This window comes from Gopherus flavomarginatus, chromosome 1 (assembly GCF_025201925.1).
Source record: "Gopherus flavomarginatus isolate rGopFla2 chromosome 1, rGopFla2.mat.asm, whole genome shotgun sequence".
Taxonomy (NCBI): domain Eukaryota; kingdom Metazoa; phylum Chordata; order Testudines; family Testudinidae; genus Gopherus; species Gopherus flavomarginatus.
In genome coordinates this window covers 21,832,944-21,846,660 of record NC_066617.1, presented here as the reverse complement: position 1 = coordinate 21,846,660, position 13,717 = coordinate 21,832,944, and the positions used below count along the sequence as shown (strand labels likewise).

Here is a 13,717-nt window from a genome sequence, read left to right as displayed (position 1 = left end):
TGGGTGGGAAGTGGTTTTCCTGTCAAGTGATAGTTTTTAAGATTTCAAATATTTTTCTAGTCCTGAATCAGGATGGAAAGTCAAATTCTCAAAATTTTTGGTTAACTGAGTGCCTGAAAGAAAAAAAATAATCAGATTGGTCAATCAAAACATTCTGATTATTTCAAAATGTTTCATTTCAATTTTGGCCTGTTTAAAAAAAAATAAATTCATTTGAATTTTGAAAAAAAAAAGGCATTTCAACCTGGAACATAAAACTTTTTGTTTCAAAAATATCAAAACCTGATATTTTTACTATTTTTTCTTCTTCATCTTTTTTTTCCAAATCAGGATGTTCTGACTTTTTCCCACAAACAGTTTCAGTTTTGATGAATCTACATTTTCTGACTAAGCAAGCATTTCAGTCCTTGGTAATTAATTCAGATAAAAATAGATATTGTCAAGTAGACTGATGAATCTCTGCATCTAATGTTAAAATAATACTTGCTCAATTCTTAAAAGTTATTAAGTTGAACATAGTGGAATAGAAGAAACGAATCACCAAATCATCATTTTCAGAAAGTTGATAATACTCTGTAATTTTATTTTAAATTTAAGCCATAAAATTAAATCATGCATACCTAACTCTTCCGGTGTTCTTTATATTTAAAAATATTTAGAGTATAACATAAAATTTTCCTTTGAAGAAAAAAAATCATAAATGAGATGTTTCAGACTTTTATCTAAGAGCATCAAGACTAATTTTTCCATCCTTGTATAACTGCTAAAGTCATTAGCTTTCAATTTATGAATTAATAACTCAGCCCCTACTGGGCGATTAGAGCCATCGGCTATGTAAAACCCATAGCTCAAAATCATTGCCACGCCGTATCCTTTCATATTCATGTGTTCCCTGAGACTCTTATTAGCGCTTCAAGCAGTCAGGTTTTGTCATAAAGGCTACTAAGTAGCCAGAGAGACAATTGGAGCTACTGGCTCCAACCCTCTTGACAGTGGGTCTGTCCTGAAGCATCCAGGTTCCTCCCCACAATCCTACCCATGTGGTATATCCTATAACCAACTACCTGCAAGCTGTTTTTATGTATAGGCTGTGTCATGCCTGGCGTGAAGATGCTTTTCCACTTCTTGCTATCTCATTGCTTATTCTGGATTAGTCTCCTGGTCTGACTGTCTTTAGGGCCAGGAAGAGATTCCTACTAGGTTTTTCCATCCCAATTTGGCTATCTATTGGTTGGGTCTATGCCTTCCTCTGAGATCCTGTACAACCATGTATTAGTCAGGCATCTTGGGTGTTTCAGTTTTTAGCTGGTTGTACCCCAGATAGGTTGTCCTTGCCAATAAACCATGATTCAGCAAAGCAGCTCACTCAGTGTGCATATGCAGTATGTGTCTGTGAAGTGGGATTAGATCCACTGGCATCAGGAACACAAGACCCTTCCATTCACACTAGTTATGGGGAAAGCATGCCCCACCCGAATCCTCAAAACATACAACTGAGCCTTGGGCCCTCACGAGCAATTGCCAAGAGCAGGTCAGTGCATGTGGGTCTGGCATGATGTGGGTTATAAATGAACATTGATCTGGGTTTGGTTTGGCAAGGATCTCCTCCCAAGTTCAGTTGATTTGGCTGAAATGCAGTTCAGCTGTGCCTGCACTCCTGCAAAGTGCTGAGCATTTTCCTCTTCTGAATATCTTCAGTGGGAGCTGAGAGGGCTCAGAGTATGGCTGGATCCAATACTTCTTTCTTGAATAAAAATTATGGTCAGTTTAACCCCATATCATGTGTTTGCCTTTATTATTTGGCTTAACACTCAGCTAAAACTTTACTGAATACAATGTTCTGTACATACACAGTTTTTCTGTTCAGCCACTTCATTTTTCCTGACACTCACTGAGAGAAAACAATTTTTTATCTTTCTCTTGTGTGTATAAATAACATTAATTTAAGAACTGAGGAAAAATAGGCTGACTTGGAGGGGACTCTCTAAAATAAATATAAAAAGGATCCATGAAAATCAATGTCATAGAACTCACCCAGACATTCAATATAATTACAAGCATAGGAGATTGTAATCAGCTTCCTACCAAAGCATAACAATTATGGGAGTGGATATTTCTTTAAGAATAAATTTCACATGGATAATCATATTGCTGCAGGGCTGCTAATGCTCTAAATTTGATGATTTGGCATATAGTGAGTTGTCTCATGCTGTGCATAAAACAATGGTTGGGTGTGGCTCTCTGATTGTGCTATTATCAAATCTTGGATTATTGTAAGGTTCTACATTCTGGGGAAATCGTTATTCATTGTAATGAAAAAAACCCAACTTGATTATTTCACTATTATTTGTTATTTCAATGGGAGTTGGGGGAATTTAGCACCATTCTGGATTGGGTACTATATTATTATTTTCTTTCTTTATATTATGGTAAAATAAAATGCATCAATCCTGTGCTCCTCTGTGATTTTTATAGAAATTAAAGATTCAATCCTTAAAACAGATGAGTATTTCACATCATGCAGGTTATGGGAACCATCTGTAACTTAATCAAGTGAAAATACACCACCCTTAAAGTCCACAGAAACAAACAGATGAGCTTTGCAATGTGCCCTGAAGGGTCAGCATAGATGATCTCTTTTAGACTGTGTTGGGGAGTAACTTCCAAAGCTGAGGGCCCTTACAGAGAACATCATGCTGGCAGCTCCCTCTCTTAAATCAAAGCTGTGGCAGCATAGCACAGGAAGAGAGGTACTATCTCAAATAAACAGACCTCAAGCCATTTAAGGATGTTATTTATTGCCCAATGAATTCATGAGGGGTCATTCCATTGATGTCTATCAGTACTGGATCAGGACCGTAGAGCTATATGCGTCAAAATCAACACTTAACATTTCACCCAGAAACACGCAGTCAGTAAAGAACCTCAAGTGCTGTTGTAAGGTGCTAGAGGTGGAACACCAGCACTTAACCAGAGCTGTGAGGAAACTGGAATTTCCTTGCTGTGGAAAATTTTGGAATTCTGAAAATATTTTCATTCTGAATTGGAACAAAAATTGGAAATGTGAAATTTTCTGCGGGAAGGAAATTTTTAAAAAATTCTTGGCTAGACATGTACGTTTCTAAAAGAAATATTTGAGAACAGATCAGCATGTGGTTTAAACTAATTGAATTAGCTTGGAAAATTCTGATTTGCTGGGTTTAAATAATCATAACAGGAGTTACATTTTCACTCTTTGGGTTTTGTGAAAACAGACTTTCAAACCTGTTTTGTATGATGTGCCTATTGAAAATCCTACCCTCATTATTTCTGTCTGTAATGACATTGCCCAAGTTATCACTCTGAATGTGGGTAGCTTAAAAAATACCCTCCATAATATAGTTTCTCAGATCTCTTTTTCCCCCTTGGTCTTTTATTTCTTCTTTTAAATCTTTAAGTCTTAATTTCCATCTTTCAAACCATTTTGATATTCATCTTTCAATTTATGGTTTTCTGATTTATGAACTCCAAGTTTCTTTGTTCAAAAGCGAGGTCCAGTTAGCCATCAAAAATTGAATCACTGTGCTTTGAATAAGAGATGGCACCTTGTTTACCTTTGGCTATGGATTTTCAACTGTCTTTGAGAAAACAGCTCTTCAAAGGGAATGTTATACATTTAGATGCAATCCTTTTAAGATGCATCAAAGCTGGAAACACTGCTAATTAATTGCAACTGTTTTTTCATTGATCTCTCAAGGCTGTGAAACTCTCTTGCTAGCTAATCTTAACTCAAGCTTTAAGATTTATCACTCTCAGCAAAACATTCACAGAAGGACAGAAATTGATGCTCAACTCTAAAGAAATGTATCATGGGAAAATGAATTTGTAGCATGGTTCAATACACAGACAGCTACTGGTTTGGCTTATAATCAGCTACTTATTTCTGAAAACAGATACTCACAAAAGTCTGACAAAAAATGACAAAAGTCTAATAAATGAAAGGACTTTTATTTTAGTATGAATTCAAAGCTATGGAAAAAATACAAAAAATGTTGTATTGAGTCACTGGTAGTTAGGATCTATGATTTTTTTTTTCACATGGATGTTTGAAGTTGAGAATAGACTGCTTAAAGTACACTGTTATGGATGGTTATACTCTCTGCCATTGCACCTCTGTTGTGACTCATAAAATATTATACTAGCCCTGATCACATATATTCCCAATCGCACCAAACTAGGTCAAACTGCATAATTGGTTCTGTAAAGTAAACAGATGCCCACAATTTAGGTATGACACCAATGAACTCATGTCACTGATGTCCTAATGAGCACCAGCATCCCACTGTGAAAATAAATTGCCACTCTCTTTTTTCCTCATTTACACCATTGGTGAAACAGATTATAGATCAGATCTTCAAACGTATTTAGGCTCCTAACCTCCACTGATTTCAAAGATTTCACTAGAAGTTCGGAGCCTAAATATTTTTTTGAGGATCTGGGCCTGTCTGCCAGATGCTGCTCTCAGTTACATTATACTCCTGGAGTAATTCCATTTTCAGTCAATAGATTTACAACAGTGTAAATGAGACCAGAATTTGGCTCACTCTCCATTTTGAAGATTGCCTGTAGTTGGCGATACGTAGCAAATTTCAAGCAGTTTTGCTTCAAAGGCTGCAGTAAGTGACTATCCACTTCTTTGAAGACTCCAAAGAATCTCTGATTTCAGTGAGAAGAGAGACAACCTCTCTCTTGAAACAGGGTTTGATACACTAGACTACAGCAGCATTGACAGTCCCAAAACAAGAACACTAAAAAGACTGCAAAAAAGTAAAATCAATGGCATTTTCATGCTGCTGATATTTTCCTATTTTCCAGTGCGTGGAGTCTTGTATTACTTTCTAAAACATACACTTTAGTTCAGCCACAAATTATTGGGCTAGATGCAGGACCATTGGGTGACATTGTATAAAGTGTATTATGTAGGTCAGATTAGATGGTCATAATGGCCCCTTCTGGCTTAAAATTTATGGATTTATCCTCATCAAGGGCCAGAATCTGCCACATTCAGACACACCGAGAAGACACAACTCAAGGAGTTGTTTTCATGTTGGCCATATGCTCTGAGTTGTTGAAGCTCTCTCTTACTTTCCTTTTGACTTCATGGCGTGATCAGAACCTTTACACCTTGCCACAGGGTGGCTGGACCTTTAAGAGAGGTCCAGGCTCAGTTCTCATCTGTGTCTGGTTTCTTGCCAGATCATGAGACTGTAGGCTACAGCAAGGCCAGCTGGGGAAGGAGAAGCAGGATATAAAACGCAGCTCCAGTCACCCAGTGTGAAATGAGAGAGCAAGGAGTGTCTCTACCGGGAGACTTGAAGGGAAAGAGTAGAGGGTGCTAGGTCTCTCCAGGCAAGGGTTCAAAGGTAAAGACTACATGGAATACCTATACCAAGAGGTGAACCCCTGTAATCTAGGAAAAAGACTTGTGAATGATGATACAAGGAGATAAGCTTGCCACAGTCCTAGTGAGAAGGCTGTGGAGGCCTAAAGAGCTGCTTTATAGAATTTGGAAAAGATGGATGATCAAGCCTGGGTGGAAGTGGTTTCCTGCATGCTTATAATGTCTGTGTTAATGTGATTTTATCAAACCAAACCCCAAGAGTGGAGATTTTCTTCTAGAGCTTTAATCACTTGTGTGTGATTACATCAAACCTAGAAGAAAAATTGGAGTCTGCCATGACCGGTAACCCGTGTACACACACTTTATTAAATCTGCTATATTTTACAGTAAGAATCCAAAGCAGCAGGGCGTGCAGCAATAGTTCAATGTTTGTAGCAATTACTGAAGAATCTTGCAATGGTTTATTCTTGCAGTCCAGGCCCAGTACTGATCAGCAGAAGCCGAAGCAGTTGTACTGCTGCTAAAATCAACCAAGAGATTACTTTTCTCTTTTCCTTTAAAAAAATCCTGTGCAACGGACAATTTATAGATTTAGAGATGGTTTTTCTCTCTCTTCAGCAACCTATCAGCTTTGTTTGACTTTACGGAACAGAAAAAGCTCGCAATATCATTTTATAGGTCTCCTTGTGCCTATCAGAAATAAAAAAAAGATTTTTGCCAATCAACGTTGCACTGTTTGTAGGGAGGTTCATGAAATCTCTTTAGCACTTAGTAGAAAAACACACAGTTCCAGTATATCCATTAGAAAATAAGCAATCCAGAGTTACGGGAAGTATTTCAATGACTAAATGGTGATGATACTTGCTCTTCCAAATACATATCAATAACCCATTACATAAATTAAAGCTGGATGCATTACAGCAGAGAAATACTTACTCTGTGTGTGTGTGTGTGTGTGTGTGTGTGTGTGTGTGGGTGGGTGAGAGAGAGAGAGAAAGAGAGAGAGAGAGAGAGAGTTTTCCTACATCTAGATATGGCTGAGGATAAAGTTTGCAGGGATTTTTCTCTTAGAAGCAGCAAATAACATAACAGGGCTGCAGACATCCTTGTGTGACTGGTGTGATGGGTGGGTGGTGAAAAGGAAAGCCCTATATTTTAGCTATGACTTATTTACTAATTCATGAATGGCAGGTTCTTGATGCAGAAGCTGTGTACAAATATTGATCAACTGCTAAACAAAGCAAATCTTTTCTCTGGGCTAAATTTTACAGAAATAAAATCATTTGTCTGTCTACCTAGGTGTGCAAAATCAGGCGTCCAAATTAATATGGACAATAGATTTTCAGTGAACACACAGTGGGTGTAGGCAAAACATTGGAGGAAAGGGGTATATATATGGAGAACAGTAATCTACACTGTGTCAGTAGTAGATAAGTATCTATATGGGATCAATCTTCCCTCACTTCAGCATTTTTGATCCTTAGGTCAAGATTTTAAAACGCAATTAGTGATCTTGGGCACACTGCTTGAGAAAGGACCTGATTTTCATAAGGTTGGTGCACTGCTCAGCAGGTTAGGCAGGATCCTGGTAACCCTTTACATGCTGAAGGAATTTTACATCACGACACAGGACACATTTCTGAATTAAACTGATCACCACAGAAAACATTAAAACTTCTCTGCTATGAAGTGTTCAGACTAGTTTTCCTTGCAAAGAATGTTTCTAGCTTTCTGCTTTCGATATCATAAACAGCAATAAAACAACATGACAGTGACATGATGAGTATCTTTGGATAACAGGTCAGGATAAAGTGCAGACAGATCGCACAAGGAAAAAAAAATCAGTTCTGTTGCTGCAAATGTAATAAAAACAAGCAATGTGTAATTTTTTTTAAATTTACAGGCTGTGGTATACTCTAGCTAATGTGACTTTTAAAACCAGCGCTGGATTGCCAAATGTTTTCAAGCATGTGCTCTGGAGAATTAGTTTGAAGCTTTTTATAAACTAATTTAGCTACATGAAGATGTTTCCTCGAAACCAGATTAAATCTGTTCAGTTCTCCCATTTTTCTGGCCATAGATGATTAAACCATATGATATTCATAGGGTCAGATCCTCAGCTGGTCCATTGACCTCAGTGGAACAACACTGATTTACACCAACTGCAGCTATGGCCCATGCTGATTTGACAAATATTTGGAAGGATCACAGAGTACTTCTACATGGGGCTACACATTAGAAACTATTAAAAAACTGTCACAGTTCAGAATTCAGCAGCCTGCTTATTAAGCAGTGTTTCTTTCAGGAAGCACATTACACCTGGCTTAAAGAATTTCATGACTGATAACCAATTTTCAAGTAAAGTTTAATGGTTTGGCTTTGACCTGTGAATCCCTAAAAGGTTTGGATTCTGTCTATTTATAAGACATTGATATAGCCCATGCGACTTTTAAAACCCCTACATATTGGGGGTTATATTATTCCCTTGTTTAACACAGCCATACTGAGGAGAAGAAGGGAGTTAGAAACACGCCTCTCTTCATTTCATACAGGATCCTGAGTCACAACCACGATGTTTGGGGGAGTGCAAGGGCAGTGCTGAAGATGCCTCCCCCTTGGTGAAACTGGACAGAGCATGGATGGGGAGAGATAGAGGGTAGATGGAGCCATGGCGCAGTCCAACCACATTCCAGTGCTGGCTGGCTGTATAGAGCAGGGTGTGGCTGCACTGGAAGAAGACATGCCATGAATTACTCTACTATCTCAGTGCAAGCAGGGAGCCCTAGACACACAATGCCTCCTGTGTTCCCATTTTGGCAGTGCACCTTTGCTCCATCCCTCACAATTGTCTGTATGATACAACCCAAACTAGCCTTTTGTTAGCACCTAGAGATTGTTAATAGGCTCAGTAAATAACTATAGACAACATTATCAAGCCATGATGCCTAAAGGTAGCCTCTTAAATTCATATCTATGTAAAGCACTCTTAAGCTCCTGCTCCAAGCAACAGGAATCAAGAATATTTGGTCCGCTGTGTTGCCATTAGTGCAACCTGCAACAACTAATCTTTATCCTTCTCCATTCATTTTCACTTTTCTCTGCTTGTTCTGTTCTCTCCTCTTCCCCTTCCCTTTCTTTGTTAAGGGGAATATCTAACCCTAATATCTTACAGCCCAATATCCAACCACATTTAAAACATACTCTGTCTCCAGCTTCTAAAGCAGTTTAGTCAGAAGTCACAAATATAGCTTTAGATTTACACCTTTCAACAAAGTGGAGTTTAGGTTCCATCAAATGAGGTAATAAAATCACATCTCCATTTGTTCAATGCCCTCTGTCTATTTTGGAAAACTACTTTCCAAGCTAATATGGGAAAGTACCAGAGACCATCTCAACTCACTCCAAGGCCAAAACAGTAATCAAGCACCATAGATCTTTCAGGATTCTCAGGTCAGACACATCTACTATTAAAGACGGACATTAGTCTGCTCAGCGAATATGTCAACCAAACATTCATGGCTTCACTATAAAAATCATTCATTATTACACATTTAATGTTACAGTAGTTACTTTAAGTCAAGCTTTTTTACAAATGTCCTTCCCATAGAGGGGAAAACAGAGAATATTTTTGTATTGGTGTTTTCTGTGAGTTATGCATGAAAATCATGATTACAAGAAAGATTTATATAACTGACAGACTTTTTGTACATCAAGGCATGTCCAGTGTATTCTGTCAATACCTGCACGTTTATATCAGGCATATTTTGTGATGCTCCAGTACAGTGCATCTTACTCCAAGCTCTGCTGAATGGTAAAGAACCGCCATATAATTTACAAAATCTTGCTGCATATTGGGCCAAATCCTGAGATCTTCCCTTGGTGTTTATTCAGTCAGAATGTTGACTTGTACACTCAGTGGGAGTTTTGCCTGAGAAAGTACTGAGTACAGACTTGAAATTTTGGCCCTTGGTGCAACAGATCTCTCTTAACGAAGGCCATGTCTACACTAGCACTTATACTGACAAATCATTTGTCGCTCACGGGTATAAACATCTCACCCCCCTGAGCAACGTAAGTTTTGCTGGCATAAGTGTTCCTGTGCACAGACTCTCTCCCGCCAACATAGCTACTGCCACTCGGTTGAGCTGTTTTTTTATGTCAACGGGAGAGCTCTCTCCCATTGGCATAACACAGCTCCATGAGCGCTCTTACAGGAGCACAGCTGGATCGATACAGCTGTGCCGCTGTAAGCTTGCTAGTGTAGATATGGCCTAAGACTCTGTGCACCTAGGCTTAGTAGCATATCATGTCCTCGTGTCACAAATTCATATCATTGTGGTTAATGTTCTGTAGAAGAAGGTCATTCATAACTATGATTCAATCTTTTCTGTTCAGCTAATCAACATTGTCTGATAAACTGAACCAGAGCACATGCTTCTGATCAGCATGCAGAGGGCGGCTTTTGTGAATGGCCCACCCTGCCACCTTGGATCACGCAGAATGTATGTCACCTGCCAGCCACCTTTATGGGACCAGGGGATCCATTCATGGGGGATGTGCATCATTCCAAACTAACACTGCAAAGAATGTACATAAAGTGTAGAGGCATAAAGATTTGGCATGGAAGTCCCTGTGCCATGGGTAAATTTCTCAATACCAAGGAAAATCTTGGGACTCTATTAGGCTTGGAAGTTAAAACTCCTGCTTCTTCCATAGTGGGAAGCATTTCTCTCCATGGAGGAATCCGTAGGAAATTCCATGCGCTTCCTTTCCTTCCCATGGGCTATTCAGTGGGAGTGGTTAATATTCTGAGGAACTACATTATGACTCATAGTTCTCTGAAACGCATTAGAAAATGAACCTGAATTTTAGACAGGAGCTAGGGTGGAGAAACTCTGTAATTCAAATTATTCATCTTTTAATAATTTATTGGTAATTATTTGGGGAAGTTGCTGAACTGACAGAAGTGTGTTGTTCACTTGCAGAACAGTGGGCAGCACTACTTCAGGCTAACCTCAGGCCATCCCACTGGAAGGATGACAAGGTGATTTAACAGTTTGTTTCCCATACATATTCAATTCTGGGATGCTGGTTAGGTTTGTGGTGGTGCAGCTATTCTGTGAAATAGAAATCTGTCCACAGAACTGGACTGAGACCTTCCATTCGTTTCACATATGCCAGCATCCAGCCATTATTGATCAAGGCTGGTAATCCCTTTCAGTCATTATTAACCCAAGCTGGTTTTGAACTGGTGACTGTAAGTAACCAGTTCCCTTCCTCCTGAGCTGTCTGTTCCACCCACAGTAGGTCTGGTATATAAAAAAAGGGTTTTGTGACAGACCCAGACCAGTGGGGTACAGGAGTCTGGTAGAGGGCAAATATACTGGTCACTGGGTGAGCAGTTTTCTGTTCCCTGAGTGACCAGAGCAGGGGCTGCACTAGAGTAATCAGGAACCTGCTAGAACCAATTAAGGCAGACAGGCTGATTAGAACACCTGCAGCCAATCAAGGCAGGCTAATCAGAGTACCTGGGTTTAAAAAGGAGCTCACTCCAGTCAGGGAGGGGGAAGCTAGAGGAGAGGAAGTGTGTGTGAGGAGCTGGGAGCAAGGAGCGGAGTGGGAGTGGGAGTGGGAGTGGGAGTGCTGCTGGAGGACTAAGGAGTACAAGTGTTATCAGACACCAGGAGGAAGGTCCTGTGGTGAGGATAAAGAAGGTGTTTGGAGGAGGCCAGGGAGCTGGGGAAGTACCCAGGGAGTTGTAGCTGTCATGCAGCTGTTACAGGAGGCACTATAGACAGCTGCAATCCACAGGGCCCTGGGCTGGAACCCGGAGTAGAGGGCGGGCCTGGGTTCCTCCCAAACCTCCCAACTCCTGATCAGACACAGGAGAAGTTGACCCAGACTGTGGGGAAGATCACTGAGGTGAGCGAATCTGCCAAATAAGCGCAGGACCCACCAAGGTAGAGGAGGAACTTTGTCACAGTTTTAAGATTATTAAGAAGTTTTCCATATTGTAAAAAGAATGTTGACAAAGGCTTTTTTTTAACTGAGTCAGAACAACATCTCATGGGACTGGATATTCATTTGTAATGTATTCACTTGATTTCTCTCGGGCACAAAATGAACAGCTATTGTAATAACCTGACTCCTGCACAAGAAAAACATAATATGAGTTACATGCATGCTAATTTGCTATTTAGTTTGCTGTTTGGCAAAATGAGCCCCTAATGTACAATTTCTTCTTACAAGGAAGAAAGTCAATTATTTTCCCCACACAGTTTGGTTCATTTAAACACTGTACCCTTTGCTAGCCAAATAACTGTGTCATGGTATTGTTTTTCCACACAGAGAAAAAAAAGAAATTGACAAAAATGCCAGTCCTTTCTGGAAAGATGACCTATACTAAACCCACATGTAATTGCCTCCCCGGCCATCACCCAACTGGACTTCTAGTAAGTAGCAAAATAAGAACTTTTAGGAAGAGCAAAAGAGCCCAACATGCCAGTCATTGTTCTGTTTTGCTTATCTTAACCGCCTGGCTTTTTTATTAGACTTCTCAGTCCATAACACCTCTAGAAAAACTATTTATGCATCTTCCAAACTTTGTATAATAATACCTAGCTATTGTATGTGGCTTTTCAACAGTACATTTCAAAGCACCTTACAAAGGCAATCAGTATCATTATCACAATTTTACAGATGGGGAAACTGAGGCACAGAGCGGGATTAAAATGATTTGCCAAAGGTCACACAACTGGCCATCAGCAGATCTATGAACAGAGCCCAGTTCCAGTCCAGGATCTATCTACCAGACTGCATGTTACCCTATGCAGCTTTAGAGAAGAACAAGACAAGTTCTTTGGAACAGGGACAGTCCTTTTGTTCTGTGCTTGTACAGCTACTAGCACAGAGATCGGCAACCTTTGGCACACAGCCTGTCAGGGAAATCCACTGGCAGGCCGGGAGGGTTTGTTTACCTACAGCGTCTGCAGGGATCTCATGAGCCGAGGGATGTGCTGGCCGCCGCTTCCCACAGCCCCCATTGGCCTGGAATGGTGAACCGTACCTAGTGGGAGCTGTAATCGGACGAATCTGCGGATGCTGCAGGTAAACAAATCAGCCCAGCCTGCCAGCAGATTTCCCTGATGGGCCATGTGCCAAAGGTTGCTGATCCCTGCCCTAGCACCATGGAGTCCTAGTCCATGAATGGGGTTGCTAGGTTCCACTACAACACAAATAACTGTTCTTTTCAGAAGCGGCCATTGATTTAGGGCAGGGGCTGGCAAACTTTCAGGAATGGTGTGCTGAGTCTTCATTTATTCACTCTGATTTAAGGTTTTGCGTGCCGGTAATACATTTTAATGTTTTTAGAAGGTCTCTTTCTGTAAGTCTATAATATATAACTAAACTATTGTTGTATGTAAAATAAATACGGTTTTAAAAATGTTTAAGAAGCTTCATTTTAAAATTAAATTAAAATGCAGAGCCCTCTGGACCAGTGGCCAGGAACTGGGCAGTGTGAGTGCCACTGAAAATCAGCTCACGTGCCACCTTCGGCACCCGTTCCATAGGTTGCCTACCCCTGATTTAGGGCATCTCAGTTTTTGCATGTCCAGCTTGAGCCCTCAGGCTTGACTTTCCCAACCTTGAACTTCATTTGAAGCAGTTCAGTGGGTGATCCACGTTCCAAAGACAGTTGATAGTAGAAGAACATGAGGCAAAAATGAAAATCTTGGATGGATGATGTGGTATCCTGAGTGGATGAAGAGGACTATTCCTTCACAATGAGATTAGCAGAGGATCATACAGAATGGGCTATCATGGCTGCAAATCTCCAGTAGTGGAGATGCCACATAAAAAGAAAAACTTCCTAAGGTCAGCTTGACCTCCCTTCTTGTGGATCTCTTAAAGTTTGCAGTAAACCAAATTTTCTCCAGCAGATCATACGACTGTATTTTTTGAAGACTAAGGAAATTTCCATAGAAAAACCTTAGCTGAAGTGGCATTAAGGTGGCAAGAGTGCACAGATGAGTTAAGTGCATATTACCTGTCAAGAATATTAGAGTTTAAAAACATAGAAGCTCAGGAAAGGCAGAATTAGCATTGCACTTGTCAAATAAGGCACCCAAGCTACTACTACTTATCTATCCATAGACAAACACTGAATGCAATTGTTCTTAAATCATTATAAAGAGCTCAGTCCTGGAAGGTGCACCCAGTTTTAATAGGTTTTCAGCACCTCATAGTAAAGACCTCTGTGATCTCATTTGACAGCCAGTTCTTTAAATATCATTTGACTGTGCTAGCATGTCTGCAGTTATAAATTTCATACCCCCA

At 40.0% G+C, this 13,717-nt stretch overlaps 1 protein-coding gene across 1 annotated transcript in view; it reads right to left on the bottom strand.

Moving 5' to 3' along the window:
• Positions 1-13,717, bottom strand: part of PCLO (piccolo presynaptic cytomatrix protein) — a 544,942-nt gene that overhangs the window by 161,550 nt on the left and 369,675 nt on the right. The gene's annotated exons all lie outside the window — the stretch shown is intronic.